Source organism: Phocoena sinus, chromosome 13 (assembly GCF_008692025.1).
Source record: "Phocoena sinus isolate mPhoSin1 chromosome 13, mPhoSin1.pri, whole genome shotgun sequence".
Lineage (NCBI taxonomy): Eukaryota > Metazoa > Chordata > Mammalia > Artiodactyla > Phocoenidae > Phocoena > Phocoena sinus.
Genome location: NC_045775.1, coordinates 38,184,206 through 38,198,114, shown reverse-complemented (window position 1 = coordinate 38,198,114; position 13,909 = coordinate 38,184,206).

The following is a 13,909-nucleotide window of genomic DNA, read 5'->3' as shown; positions in this document are numbered from 1 at the left end:
AACTGTTTTAGGGGTCTTTGGGTCCCTTCAAGGCTGTGCATGTGGATGACATCAAAAGCCACGATAATGTTGGAGACTCATTGGAAGAGAGTCAAGAGGTGGCCCAGAAAAAGAAAGTGGGCCCAGGAGGCAGTGGCAAAGGTACTGACCCAATTTTGAAGGAGGACTTAACTATGGAAATCACAGGAAGTGCTGTAGAAGGCTAGGGAGAAAATGGCAGCAACAGAGAGAACTTGTGGAAAATGCTCCAGGGACTCCCAGAAATAAGTGATAGGGAGGCCGCTAGAGGGTGGGACCTCTTAAAGCAAGAGTCAGCCAAACGGGCAAACAGAGGCCAGAGTCAGCCAAATGCACCACACGTTTTCTTCATTCATTCATGGTAATGGACATTCTTCTTTCTTCTTAGCCCCTTGGCATCTAAACCTTAGCATCTTTCTATGTTTGGGGAGTTCCTCATTTACCTTGTGAAGCAAAGCCTGCTTTTCACTATAGAAAGTAAAAATGCCAGATGCCCTAGGCCTCCCTGGAACTCAGGATATGGACGTGAGACTCAGGTTCTTTGAATCAGACACATCTGCCCAGACTTTGAATCTAGTGGTTGAGGGAAGCAGGCACCTTGCAAAGTGGGTGCCACCTCGGTGACAGCATCTTGATGCCAGCAGTGCTGGCATCGGCACCCAGAGTCACGAGTTCGTGCAAACTGCAGCCATCTGCAGCGGCAGCTATGGTTCCAGTTTGAGGCTTTGTTTCTGGTTGCTGTACCTCTGAGGCTGGCTCTCCAACCCTCCCAGAGATTTTGTGAGGTACCCAGAACTTTTAAATGAACCATTTCTCCTCAAATGAACTAGAGATCATTTCTGTTACTTGCAGCTAAAAATCTTGGCTGATGTACTCATTCGTTCCTTCACTTATTCATTCATATGCAGTATTTACTTGATCAGCATCTCTTGACTGTTCAGTGTATGCCAGGCACCCTGCTAGGCATTGGTAATACCAAGAGCAAAGAGACATATTCCATTCCCCAAGGGACCGACAGTCTGGTATGAGTTCCTTGAACAACTAATTTTCTATCTCTGGGCCTCGGTTTCCTTTTCTTTAAACTGACAGGGGGGCTTCCCTGGTGGTTCAGTGGTTAAGAATCCACCTGCTAATGCAGGGGACACATGTTCGAGCCCTGGTCTGGGAAGATCCCACATGCCGCGGAGCAACTAAGTCCGTGTACCACAGCTACTGAGCCTGTGCTCTAGAGCCCACGAGCCACAACTATTGAGCCCGTGCGCCACAACTACTGAAGCCCACGTGCCTAGAGCCCGTGCTCCGCACCAAGAGAAGCCACCGCAGTGAGAAGCCCGCGCACCTCAACGAAGAGGAGCCCCCGCTCGCCTCAACTAGAGAAAGCCCATGTGCAGCAACGAAGACCCAATGTAGCCCCCCAAAAAAGAATAAATAAAATAAGTTAATAAAGTGAGAGGGCTGGATCTTTAGAATTCTTTAAGCTCTGCCATTTGATAGTCTACGCATCACTGAATTACATGGTGGTCTCTGCCCTGTTAGCCTAGGCTGGCAGAGATGTGAGGCCATCTCTGGGCTGCTTAGGGTTAGGCCATAGACTGTATCCTCAGGGCTTCCATTTCCTACATGGGAAGATAACCATTCTGGGCATCTTGTCTAGGCAGATGCTCTGCTAAAATGTGAGTTAGCAGGAGTTGGTCTCCAGCATCTTCTTTCCTCACATTCTCTTGATCTCCTTGTTCTCCTGCCATCCTCAGAGCACTCCTGTGGCAGACCACGGAGCACCAGCGATGTCTATGAGGGAGCTTAGACACAGAGAGATCATAGTTACATCCGGTCCACTCTCCAGGTTTAAATCTCAGAAAAGGAAAATGGGAGGAAAGGGCCTCACAACCTCAGAAATGGCTTTCCTTCCAAGTCATCACCATGTGTTCCCAGCAAACCCCCTGCAGATCCAAGAAGTAGTTAGAGATAGCAAGAGACAACCGAGGCTTTGGAGCTAAGCTAATTGAGAAGGATAGTTACATGGCATTTAAGGGACCTGGACGCTGCAGAAGTTTGATTTTGAAATATATGAATACACAAAGAATGAGGGAAATTTTTGCCCCTTTATGATTTCCAGTGCAAAGGCTGTGCAAAGGCCTTTTCTATCTGCACGATTCTGGGGTCTGGAGTTGGGTCCTTCTGTAGTGTTGGTGTTAGAGGGGAGAACTTCAGGGGCACCTTCTAAAGCACACATTAACATGCCCCCCAAATACACTCGCACGTACACACATATACATGCACGTGTACCTCCCCAGGTGCCAAGCCAAGAAATAAGTTCCCCACACAAACCTCATTTTAAACGTTTCATTTCTCTCTAGTGCATACCTCTGTCTTTGCCCTTTGAAGAAAACCAGGGATGCAATGCTGAGAATGTGCCTGTAAATACTTAAGATTTTAGACTCTGAGGATTTTCTCTTGGTCTCACTCAGAAAATTGTAGTCTCTGGTGCTTGAATGCTGGGGTCGCAAGCCTCACTGTGACCAACGTGCTCAACGATCTACCCCAACAGAAGGAAGAGGAGGCACAGCTGCTCTAAAGCTTTTAGACAATGCGGCTTGGCATGCCCTATCTTAATTGTTATTTTTATATCATAGCAGATTAGCCCTCTTCATTATTCTATCTTAGGTTAAATTAAAGAGGCTCCTGATCAGATAGCAATTTATGATAGAGATGCCTTCTGACCTAGAAATATGCTGATGGTAAAACTCTAAGTAAATGACTCCAAGGCAGAGAGCCCAGAGTTCATTGTGTACGAGAGCATTACAAAGAGAAGCTCATCGGCCTGAGGTTTAATGATTAAGGCCAGAATTAGAAATGTGCTGGAAAGACCCATAGACAATTCCGCACTGACTTTACCTGTTAAGAGTAGAAAGCGTTTTAGAAGTTTTAAAACGTAATAAAATGATAGTGTTCACAAAATGCAAGTTGCCAAATTCCCTCTTCAAATTCCATTGCACTTGACGCATCACCCTCGTTGGCTGTGTGTAGTCTAACCTTTGTTTAATTGATTAATCTCATTCATTCATTCATTCATTCTTCCATTCTTCAGCATTTATTGAGCATCCAGCTCATACTCATCGATGTGGTTGAAACCTAGCTTAGAATGATGAATAAAACACAGCCCTCCCCTCTAAAGCTCACAGTCTACTGCTGGAGACCAACTTGTAAACAGATGAAATACCACACCTAAGAAGTTAAAACCCTGTTTCTCTGGGAGTTCAGAATGGGGAATGATCCTGTCTGCCTGGTTGGGGGTGAGGGATGTTAAGGACAGCTTCCAGAGAAGGTGACATTTTTGGCTGGATCTTAAAGGGTGACGAGGAATTTGCTAGAAAGAGAAGTGGCAGGAGAGCATTCTGAGCTGAGGGTAGGGACTGAGTCCTCTCTACAACTCTCAAAGCAAAGGGCAGGGCATACGGAAGCAACACAAAAGACCCCTTGAGGAGGTTTAGTTATTCTTGTTCATCAGAGATTATCAGCCATTACTGGTTTTGTAGAGCACTTAGAACACATGAATTAGTGCCTCACAAGGCCTTTGGAGGATGACAGTGACACGTGTGCTGGTGAGGAATGGGATGGGACCCTCACCTTTTAGCCATAACATGCCAGTTTTCCCAGCACGCGTTTGTTCCCAATAATTAGGTAGCCATCATGGCGTAATGACATCACCGTACGGTGGTGAGTATTTCTCTGCAAACTCTAGGAGCATCTGTGGAACGGAGTGTGGATGCTTTGACCTGGGCAGCCCTTGGCTCAGGTTACCAGGTAACTTCTTCCAGTGCTTCGGAAGAACAGTTTATCTTTCTTGTTCAGCCCAATTTTTTACAAAACCTTCATGCCATCTTTATACTGAAATTTTGCACAATAGGCATTAGCATCAGACCAAAATTCCTGCGGATTCTAGAATCTCCTGAGTATGCCTCTCTAAACAGGGAGCCAATTATTACAGCCCTGACGTGGGAGGGGACCCTGGTCTGTATGTGTATCCCTGGAAGTACGGACAGGTGGCTGTGGAGGCCGTAGCATCTTGGGGATGTTAAATAGGGTCAAAGGCAAATCGAACTCTTCCCCACAGTACGACTCGACTTATTTAGGTGGAAGCAGCATGAAGAGATCCCGGGAGCTGGGAAGAGTGGATTTAGAGGGAATCCATGGGCCCTGCAAGTTTCCACTAAATTTCTTGCCCTGGGCAATCCCATCCCCCACCTGCCCTCTGTGCCTGTTCCTTTCCTTCTTCTCCTTTCCTCTCCTTCCTTTCTCTTTCCTGATGAATATATCTTTTTTCTCCAGAAGATTCTATGGAGTTTAAGAGAAGGTGTCAGGACAAATGGACCCCAAACTGAATCACTCTGCTATACACTTGAAACTAACACAACATTGTAAATTAACTATACCTCAATCAAAAAGAAAACAACCTAAATAGATAACTAATTAGAACCTACCATACAGCACAGGGAACTCTACTCAATACTCTGTAATGACCTCCATGGGAAAAGAATCTTAAAAAGAGTGGCTATATGTATATGTATGACTGATGCACTTTTCTGTACCACAGAAACTAACACAATATTGTAAATCAACTATACTCCAATAAAAATGTTTAAAAAAAGAAAAGATACATGCACCCCAATGTTCATTGCAGCACTATTTACAATAGCTAAGACATGGAAGCAACCTAAATGTCCATCCACAGATGATTGGATAAAGAATATGTGGTATATTTATACAATGGAATATTACTCGGCCATAAAAAGAATGAATTAATGCCATCTGCAGCAACATGGATGGACTTGGAGATTATCGTATTAAGTGAAGTAAAACAGACAAAGACAAATACCATATGATATCACTTATATGTAGAATCTAAAAAAAAGATACAAATGAACTTATATACAAAACAGAAATAGACCCACAGACATAGAAAACAAACTTTTGGTTACCAAAGGGGAAGTGGGGGAGGGACAAATTAGTAGTCTGGGATGAACAAATCCACACTACTATATGGAAAACAGATAACCGACAAGGACCTACTGTATAGCACAGGGAACTATACACAATATTTTACAGTAACCTATAGGGGAAAAGAATCTGAAAAAAATAGATACATATGTATGTATAACTGAACCACTTTGCTGTACACCTGAAACTAATACAACGTGTAAATCAACTGTACTTCAATTAAAAATAATAAATGCTGTCTTTGCCTTGCATGATAGTGTGAGACTGTAAAAATGGATCATGCAACCTGAAATCAAGCAAAATAAATCTTAATAATGGAAAAATTATGATCATTCCATCACCTTTAAAATTTTTTGTCAAAACATTCAAAACCCTTTTACTGTCAGTTGTAAATATATAGGGAAATAAAAACTAGTAAAACTAATATTAATTTAGCACATTGTCACTTAAAACAATAGAATCATCCAGAATTAAAGTGTTCTAATTCTTTGTAAAAAAAAACAAAACAAAACAATAACCTCAATCTTGCACACTAGGACACTACAAATTCTGTACATTTAAAAACTTAGTTTTTCAAATATCATATAGTAATGCATATATGCGGAACCTAGAAAATGGTACAGATGAGCCAGTTTGCAGGGCAGAAATAGAGACGCAGATGTAGAGGACAAACGTATGGACACCAAGGGGGGAAAGTGGCGGGGGGTGGAGGTGGTGGTGGGATGAATTGGGAGATTGGGATTGACATATATACACCAATATGTATAAAATAGATAACTAATAAGAACCTGCTGTATAAAAAATAGATAAAATAAAATTCAAAAATAAACCACTTAGTTTTTATTTGATATCGTTTAAAATCAGATTATTTTAAATCAGTTGAGTCAGGAAAGACCCCTCTCCCCTGCTAAATTAGCCTCCTTCAAGAGGGGAGGGCCCACTTCCGTCCTCCCTATCCACTAGCAGAGGGCTGCTTAGGTAAACGCCCTCCCCTCCTCCGGAGCAGATGGGCAGGAACAAGGTAAGCCTCTGGTTACATTTTTAAAATAGTGTTGAGAGAGAGGGAGGGAAGCCGGCAGGGAGGCCCACCTGACAGGAAGGGCAGGTTCTTCTGCCTCCCTGCCTGCCTCCCGTCTCAGCTGAGCCTCACACCCCGTCACCTTGTCACGCTGCGGAGCCATCAGCCCAGCCCCGCATATTCGAGGGCACTATGCTCTCCCCACACAGCCTTTCCGTGAGAATCTGTCCTTCCCACTGAGTTTCTCTGTTCCTCAGGGACCTCCCCTCGCACAGAAAGAAATCCCTTCTCCTAGCTCAGTTCCTGCATCCAGGCCCTGGGCAGCCTCGGTCACTCAGCCAGTGCCGAGGATGGCTCTGTGGGGAAAATGGAACAATGGGTCCAGGGTCTGGGCCTGGGTCACTTGAGCAAGGTGGAGAGGTGGGTGCTGGGCCCCTCCAGTGGCCCTTTCTTGGCCTTCTTCTATGCCCCAGAGGGAACCCAGGCTCTGGAAGGGAAGCAATCCGGCCCTCTGTCTTCCCGACAGTGGCAGCTGAGCCCATGACACCGCCCTCTTCCATCCATCTGACCTGCCTCAGCCTCAGCCCCTGGTCAGCTCCTTCCTCAGTGGCCGGCACTGCCCCTCCACTGGGCACGGACGTGGCTGTGTCTTGCTCTTGAATTATTCTCAGGCTTGCACACCTTCTGCCTCCCCTGCCAGACCTCTCACCCAGGCCCTCAATTAACGTTTGCTGGCTGATTATTTGTCTCTTGATGGATTGAATGAGAAACCAGTCCCAAGAGGTCTGATCTTGTCCTCGATCATCTCTGGCCTGAGGGGTTCCCAGAATGTCTGGAGTGCTGGCCTTCGTGAAAAGAATGATGGAGAGGTACATTGAATGCTTTAGGACTGTAAGCCTGATGACTGAGGCGCACAAGGCCTTGGAATCAGGCTGACCTGGGCGGACTTCCAGCTCTGCAACTCACCTGATAGCCTTGGACAAATTTATTACCTTTTCTGAATATCAGTTTCCTCATCTGTAAAATGGGGATGATGATACTCACTTGGAAGGATGCTTGAGGATTAAGTGAACTTTAACGCATATACAACGCTTAGGCACAAAAGTCACCTAACTATCACCCAAAGTGTATGTGCAGATGGAGTCTGGCTTCTTGCATTTGTTTGTTTGTTTTTCTCTTTGTGCACGTGTGTGTGTGTGTGTGTGTGTGTGTGCGCGCGTGTGTGTTTTTAAATGCCCTTTCATTCAAACTCAGCCTGCAGGGCTGGGCAAAGGGTGACATGCTTGAGGAGCACTAAGATTTTTCCCAATGTGTCACAGGTCCTTTCCCAATCCACTAACAACAGAGGTAATTTCTCAGCAGCAGCGGCAACAACACTACTAACACTCTGACCTTTCCCCAGGGGTTTCTGTTGCTTTTACTTCCCCCTGTGAGGAAGCCAGCACCAGATTCTTATCCCTCTTCTCCTTAAGGGGAAAGTGCCTTGGAGGAAAAATGAAGCAACTCAGCGGCAAGACAGCTGCAAGCTGGTCATAAGTCCCAGGTGTCGCTCTCGTTTCCTTGCACAGGGGCTGCCTCAGCACTGGGGAGGGTCACCAGCAGTGGGGAGAGTGGTGACCAGTGACTTCCCATTAAAAGCGGTCTGATCAGGTCATGGCCTGGGAATGGAGGGAAAGGATCTGGCTGGCATTGGGGTTACTCAGTTGAGTTTGGCCCCATGGACCAAATGAACTAACCAGCCCCTGTGCCAGTGAAGTCTCAGAAGCCACAGTGTTCAGGGAGAAAATGAACTCAAGTTACTATTATATAGACCTCCCCTAATCAGTTGAATTTAGTGAGTGTCTAATATACCGAGGGGCCAAGAAGATACCACAGGCTTTGCTTTCGTGGAGCCCTTTGTTCTTTAAAAGTAACTTTTAAAATGATCTAGCACCATCTCCATGTCACGATGACATAAATAGCATAGATACCACCATTGGCATTTTACAGACAGATAGCACGGGAGAGAGACTAAGTGAAGTAGCCAACATCACGCACAGCATGTCGAGGAATCCAGGGCTCCTATCTCTTGTCCCTTTGTTTCTTTTTGTTTGGTTTTCTCTTGTCACTGCTCCAGGCTGTTCTTCACACAGCAGCCGGAGTCATCTTTTAGATCTCAAAGGAGACCATTCACTCCCTTGTTTCCACCCTCCCATGGCTTCCATTAGAAGTAGAATACAACCCAGGAGCCTTACTTCTCTGCTGCTGGGTTGTATTCTCCAAGCTCCTTTCTTGTCCACCTCTCACGCCATGGTGCCTTCCTTCCGCCCATCCCCAGACCTCTGCCCATGCTATCCTTTCTCCCCCGTGGTTCTTCACAGCCTGCCTCCTCATCGTCAATCACGGGATCTTCCCAGACTTCCAGGCCACTCTGACCTGCTGGCCTGGTTTTACTCTCTGGAACTGTGTTTTTTTCTTGTCTCCCACCATCAGAATATTGGCCTGCTGGGGTCAGGGACTTTGTGACTTTGTCTTGTTCACGCTGCCCTCCCAGCACCTAGAATGGGGCCTGATATGCAGCAGGTAATAAAGGTTTTTTGAATCCATGGATGCTATGCTGCATTTATAAAAGAAAGAGAGAAAAAGTCCTGGAGAGAAAAAGTTCTGGGAGAAAGAGGTTATTAACTATAGGAAAGGATATGCCTTGAATAACGTGAATTACTGCTGTGAGAGACGGCAGGAGCCCTGCTGTATCACCCCATCCCCACCCAGTCTAATGTCCTCTCCCACCCTACAGATCTGCCCAACAAACAAAATCCAGCAGTAACTCTAAGCAGACTCTAAATCGGCCTTAACCCCAGACCTACCAGGTAGAAGTAACATCTCTAAATTTACAACCACGCCCCCCAGTCATCACCTGAACTTACTACTCTAATTGCAACGTGAACCCATAACCACAGTCTCCTCTACTTGATGGGCGCATTATAGAACCAGCTAACTCCACACCCATTCCAGTTCTGCCATAAGTAACCCTAACTAACTATGCCTCAGTTCCATGACCGGATGCTGACATGGAGGTGTGAACTCAAATCAGAGACACCGAAAGCTGGGAAAGCCCTCAGGGATCATCTAATTTCTTCCCTTTGTGGTTAATATTACAATTAATAAGTGCCATCATTTATTTTCTATTTGTCCCCTTGGTTCCTTGTTCCTTTTTCTTGCCCTCTTTTAGGTCAACGACTTATTACTTGGTATTCAATTTTACTTTCTTTTTTGGCTTTTTAGCTAAACCTCTTTATTTTATTCTTGAAGTATTTGTTCTAGGGATTACAATATGCATCCTTAATTTATTACATATAAGAACTTAAACCAGTATAATTCCCTTCTACTATTCCTCCATCCTTTGTTCTACTGTTTTCACATGCTTTATTTCTTGACGATGTTATAAGTCCCATGATACATTCTTGTTTTGCTTTAGACAATTGTCTTTTCAAGAAATTAAGAACTGAAAGATTATTCTGTTAAAGTTACCCATATACTTATAATTTCTGGTGCTCTTCATCCTTTTCTGTAGATCCTGCAGAACTTTACAATTCTCTCCCCACCACCATGGATACTGTGGCCTCTCTACCCTTCCATCCCCCCTTTCACAGAGGCTTCAAAATCTTCAAGTTTCCTTCCAGTTCCCGGAGTGCGGTTGACTGCCAAGGTAAAATTTTAAGCATTTCCAAACTCCCTAAGGATGGGTCCAGATGGAGCCATGAGAGAGGAGTGGGCAAGTAACAAGGGGTTTCCCCTCCTTCCTCCTTCCTATACCACCTCCCCCTTCCCTGCTTCTAACCTCGCTCTAAAGGGCATCTGTCTGATCCCAGAATGCAAGATTCAACTATTACATTTATTTATTGCTTTTACGTCTGTTCTTCCCTGGGGGAGGGAGGAAAGCAGATACCCTTTCGGCAGAGTCTGGATCCCCTTCAGTCACCCACAGGCTCTTAGGGAGCCCCGTCTCCGTGCAGGCCCTGTGCCAGGTGAACAGAAAGGCAGAGGTGGTGAGGGCTGCGTGGAAGACAAGGGGCTACTACACTGGTTGGGAGACCATGAGCACCCATCCTCAGGAGACCAGTAGTCCGATCTTCTCTGTTTTTCCTTCTTCTCCCTCCTCTTCCCCTTTCTTTCCCTGCCAATCAGCAAGGATTGGTAGAAATGTCGGTTGGAATAAATGTAACTGGGTAAGAAGAGAGAATCAAAGAAGTCCTCAGATTCTGGACTCTGCTGAGGATGTTGCCTCCAAGGCCCCTCCCATCTCTAAATATCATTGCAAGAGATAATAAGGAGTTTCTCAAAGCCTTGGGAACATACAGGTGAGGACAAACCAAAGGCTGTGCTGATGAGCAAGGATTTGGAGACGATACGGGTAAATGCTGGAGTGAGTCCTCTGAAGGGTTATGAAGGGATAAGGGATGCTAGGAGCATGTTCTTCTAAGCTTGGAGGCAACGAATGGAGAGATGCACAGCTGGCACCAGGCCAAGCCCCTTCCTGGCTTCCAAGTCCCCCAGCACTTTGTTCCTCCTTCTCCTCCATATGTGTTCCCAACCCCTCCAACAGCTGACTTCTACTCATCCCACAGAACATACTCAACACCACCACTAAGGTTTCCACAGTTACTGTTACCATTTCCTCTCCTCTTGTTTTTTTTCTGATCGAGAGTTCTGAAGTCAGTAATACCTGTGTTCAAATCCCAACTAGACCACTGCCAGTTGGGTGACCTTGGGTAATTCACTTTCCTCATTGAATTTGGGTTTACTCATCTGTAAAGATGGACATATTTTCTTCTTTATTTGGAAAATTCTTTATGAATGAATATAATAGGCATAAAATTCATATCCTTAAAATATAAAGATTTCATCTAAAACAACAAGAAATACACAAAGACAAAAACAATAAGTGAATGGGGTCATGAACAGAAAATTCCAAAAAATGAACTGTGAGTAGCTAATAAACATTTCAAAACATGTTTAATATCATTAATCATAAAAGTGAAAATTAAAGAAGTGAAGCACATTTTGCTTATGAAAAGCTACTGCAGTTTTAATCTAAAATAATATTTCACGGACGGACATGTGAAAATGGACAATCTCTGCTTGGTTGTTAGGAATGCTTTTTGGGACACAATTTGGCGATATGTACCAGTGGCTTTGACCAGGCTGGTACACTTTGACCTAGTAATTTCACTTCTAGAAATCTGTTTGAAGGATATAATCAGAGATGAGGTCAAAGATGAATATTCACAGATGTTCAGATATTCATACCAGAGTTATTAATAGGAAGTTTTTGAAAACAGAAATCTAAATGGCCATGAGTAAAAGAATGCTTAAATTTGTATGGTGCCTCCTTAAAGTGGAATTGTGCAACTCTTAAAAATAATATTTTCAAAGATAATTAATAATATAATGATTATAATACAATGCTTGCTCATAAGTAAGATATAGCATTGCATAAACTGTGTAATACCAGTTTTATACAGCTATATTTATTTACACTTACATTGTATGTCATTGGAAAAAAGACTGAGAAACAATCACATCAAAATGTTATAATAGGGCTTCCCTGGTGGCGCAGTAGTTGAGAGTCCGCCTGCCGATGCAGGGGACGCGGGTTTGTGCCCCGGTCCGGGAAGATCCCACGTGCCGCGGAGCGGCTGCGCCCGTGAGCCATGGCCGCTGAGCCTGCGCGTCCGGAGCCTGTGCTCCGCAACGGGAGAGGCCACAACAGTGAGAGGCCCTTGTACCGGAAAAAAAAAAAAAATGTTATAATAGTAATTTGAAAGGTTGTGCATGATGTTATTGTCTTTCTTTATGTGATCTATATTTTTCCACAATAAACAACTGTTACTTTTAAAATCAGAAAAGAAAACTGTTATTTAAAATCACAATTACACAGTTTGACTCAATGACTTCTCTTCTTCAAATCTATCCTAAAAAAAGAATCAGAAATTCAGAGAAAGATGTTGGTACAAAGATGTTATTGAACTATTATTTATAATTTCAAAAGATAGAAAAACAGATGTCCAGCAGTTGGGGAAAAGTTAAAAAGCTAGTTGTATATCCATATAATGGGGCATCGTGAAGACACTATAGATGCTTTTTTAGAATTTTAATATTTATGAAAATATTTCTGTTATACAGGTCAATAAAAAAATAGAAAATTGTATATACCATGTTATAGCACATGTTTAAAATGAATTTTAAAAACTGTAATATACACACACAAATGTTAATCATCTGTTGTTGCATGACGGATGATTTTTTTTCTTGTACTTTTTTATTATTTTCATATACCATGTCTATAATGAACACTAATTACTTTATGACCAGAAAAGAAAAAAAACAAAACAAAACAGGAAAAAGAACAATGGAGAAAGGGTGTGAGAGGAAATAAACTCCTGTGCTGGGGAATGCAGCTAATGACAATTATCTCACAAGATCGCAGGGAAGATTAGATGAGGTAACAGATGTGAATGTGACTAGCACAGTGCCTGGCACACAACAGGTGTTGAATCAATACAGATTCATCCCTTCCTCTCCCCCTATCCCCACATCCATCTTTCCCATTCTGCACTCTATGTGCCATTGGCAGCCTGTCCTGCTCTCCTTCACTCGAGTAACATTTGTCTCCCCCGTGGTCTGTTGGCCCAGCTCCAGGCAAGGAGCTCCAGGCAGCCTTACAGACCAGAGACAGAGGAACAAGGATGACACCTGCTTCCCTCTGCCCACACAACCCACACATGAGGTCTCTTCTCAGGGATGACATCTAGGGAGGTCAGGTTTGCATGGAGTAAAGGTGTGAGAGGTGAGTTTCCTTGTAAATGGATAGTTCCTTTCTCCTCTTTCTACTCCCCAGTCTAGAACTGGCAGGCAGAACACCCAGGCAAAGAAGGTAGGGGAAAAGGGTATTGGTTGAATGGCTCCAAGAAAGGTTCCCATGCCAACCATTCCTCCCTCGCCCATAATGCTGTTCCATCATTAGACCTAAATGATGGTTCAGTAGTGCTCTTTCCGGGCACCTCTTGCAATGCAGATTCCCTTTGCGGGACAAATATATTAAGTCTCTAATCCCCTAATATGCATGTATTTATCAGCTCCCCTTCAGAAGGCACATGTGTCACAGCCTCAACGTATGGCGGCTGAGCGGGGATCTACCAAGGACAGGCATATGTGGGGATGGGGGTCTGGAAACTTTCCATCAGCAAACCTGTAACGAGTCTCCTGCCATGTGCCGGGCGCTACTATATCATAGAAGATACAGGCTGACAAAGGCAAGGTCTGGTCTTCAAGTCTCTTACTCTAAAAGTGAAGAAGGAAGACAAATTTGTGGAAAATAACAGCAAAAACACATGGTCAGAATAGAACTGCATGACTGATGGGACCTTCAAAGCTCTCAAGGTCGACTGTCTAAGTGATTACTAAGTGACTGTTATAGGTAGTAAGCATAAGTGATACAGGGCTCAGAGCTGGGTTGAGCCAGGACTGTCTAAGCAGGCTTCACATACGGAAAGATTTGTTAGCACTGGATGGGTGGAGAGGCTGGGCCTTCAAGACAAGTGAGGCACAGAGCTAGGCAGTTACTTGAGAGGAGGGGCAGCGAGCAGACTGTTGCAGGAGGTCGGTGAAGGGGAGGTGGAAGGAAAAGTGTGCACAAGTGAGTTGGGGTCAATTTTCAGAGGACCCAGGACACCAGGTTTGGGTGTCCGGACTTTGTCCTTGGACAGTGAGAGGTGACTTGGAAAACAGAAGTTTCTGAAGATGATTCTAACACTGGTGGGACAGGGTAGGAACTGATAGGAGGTGGAGACAAGGCGATGAGCCAGGAGACATTCCAGGCCCAAGTGTGAAGAC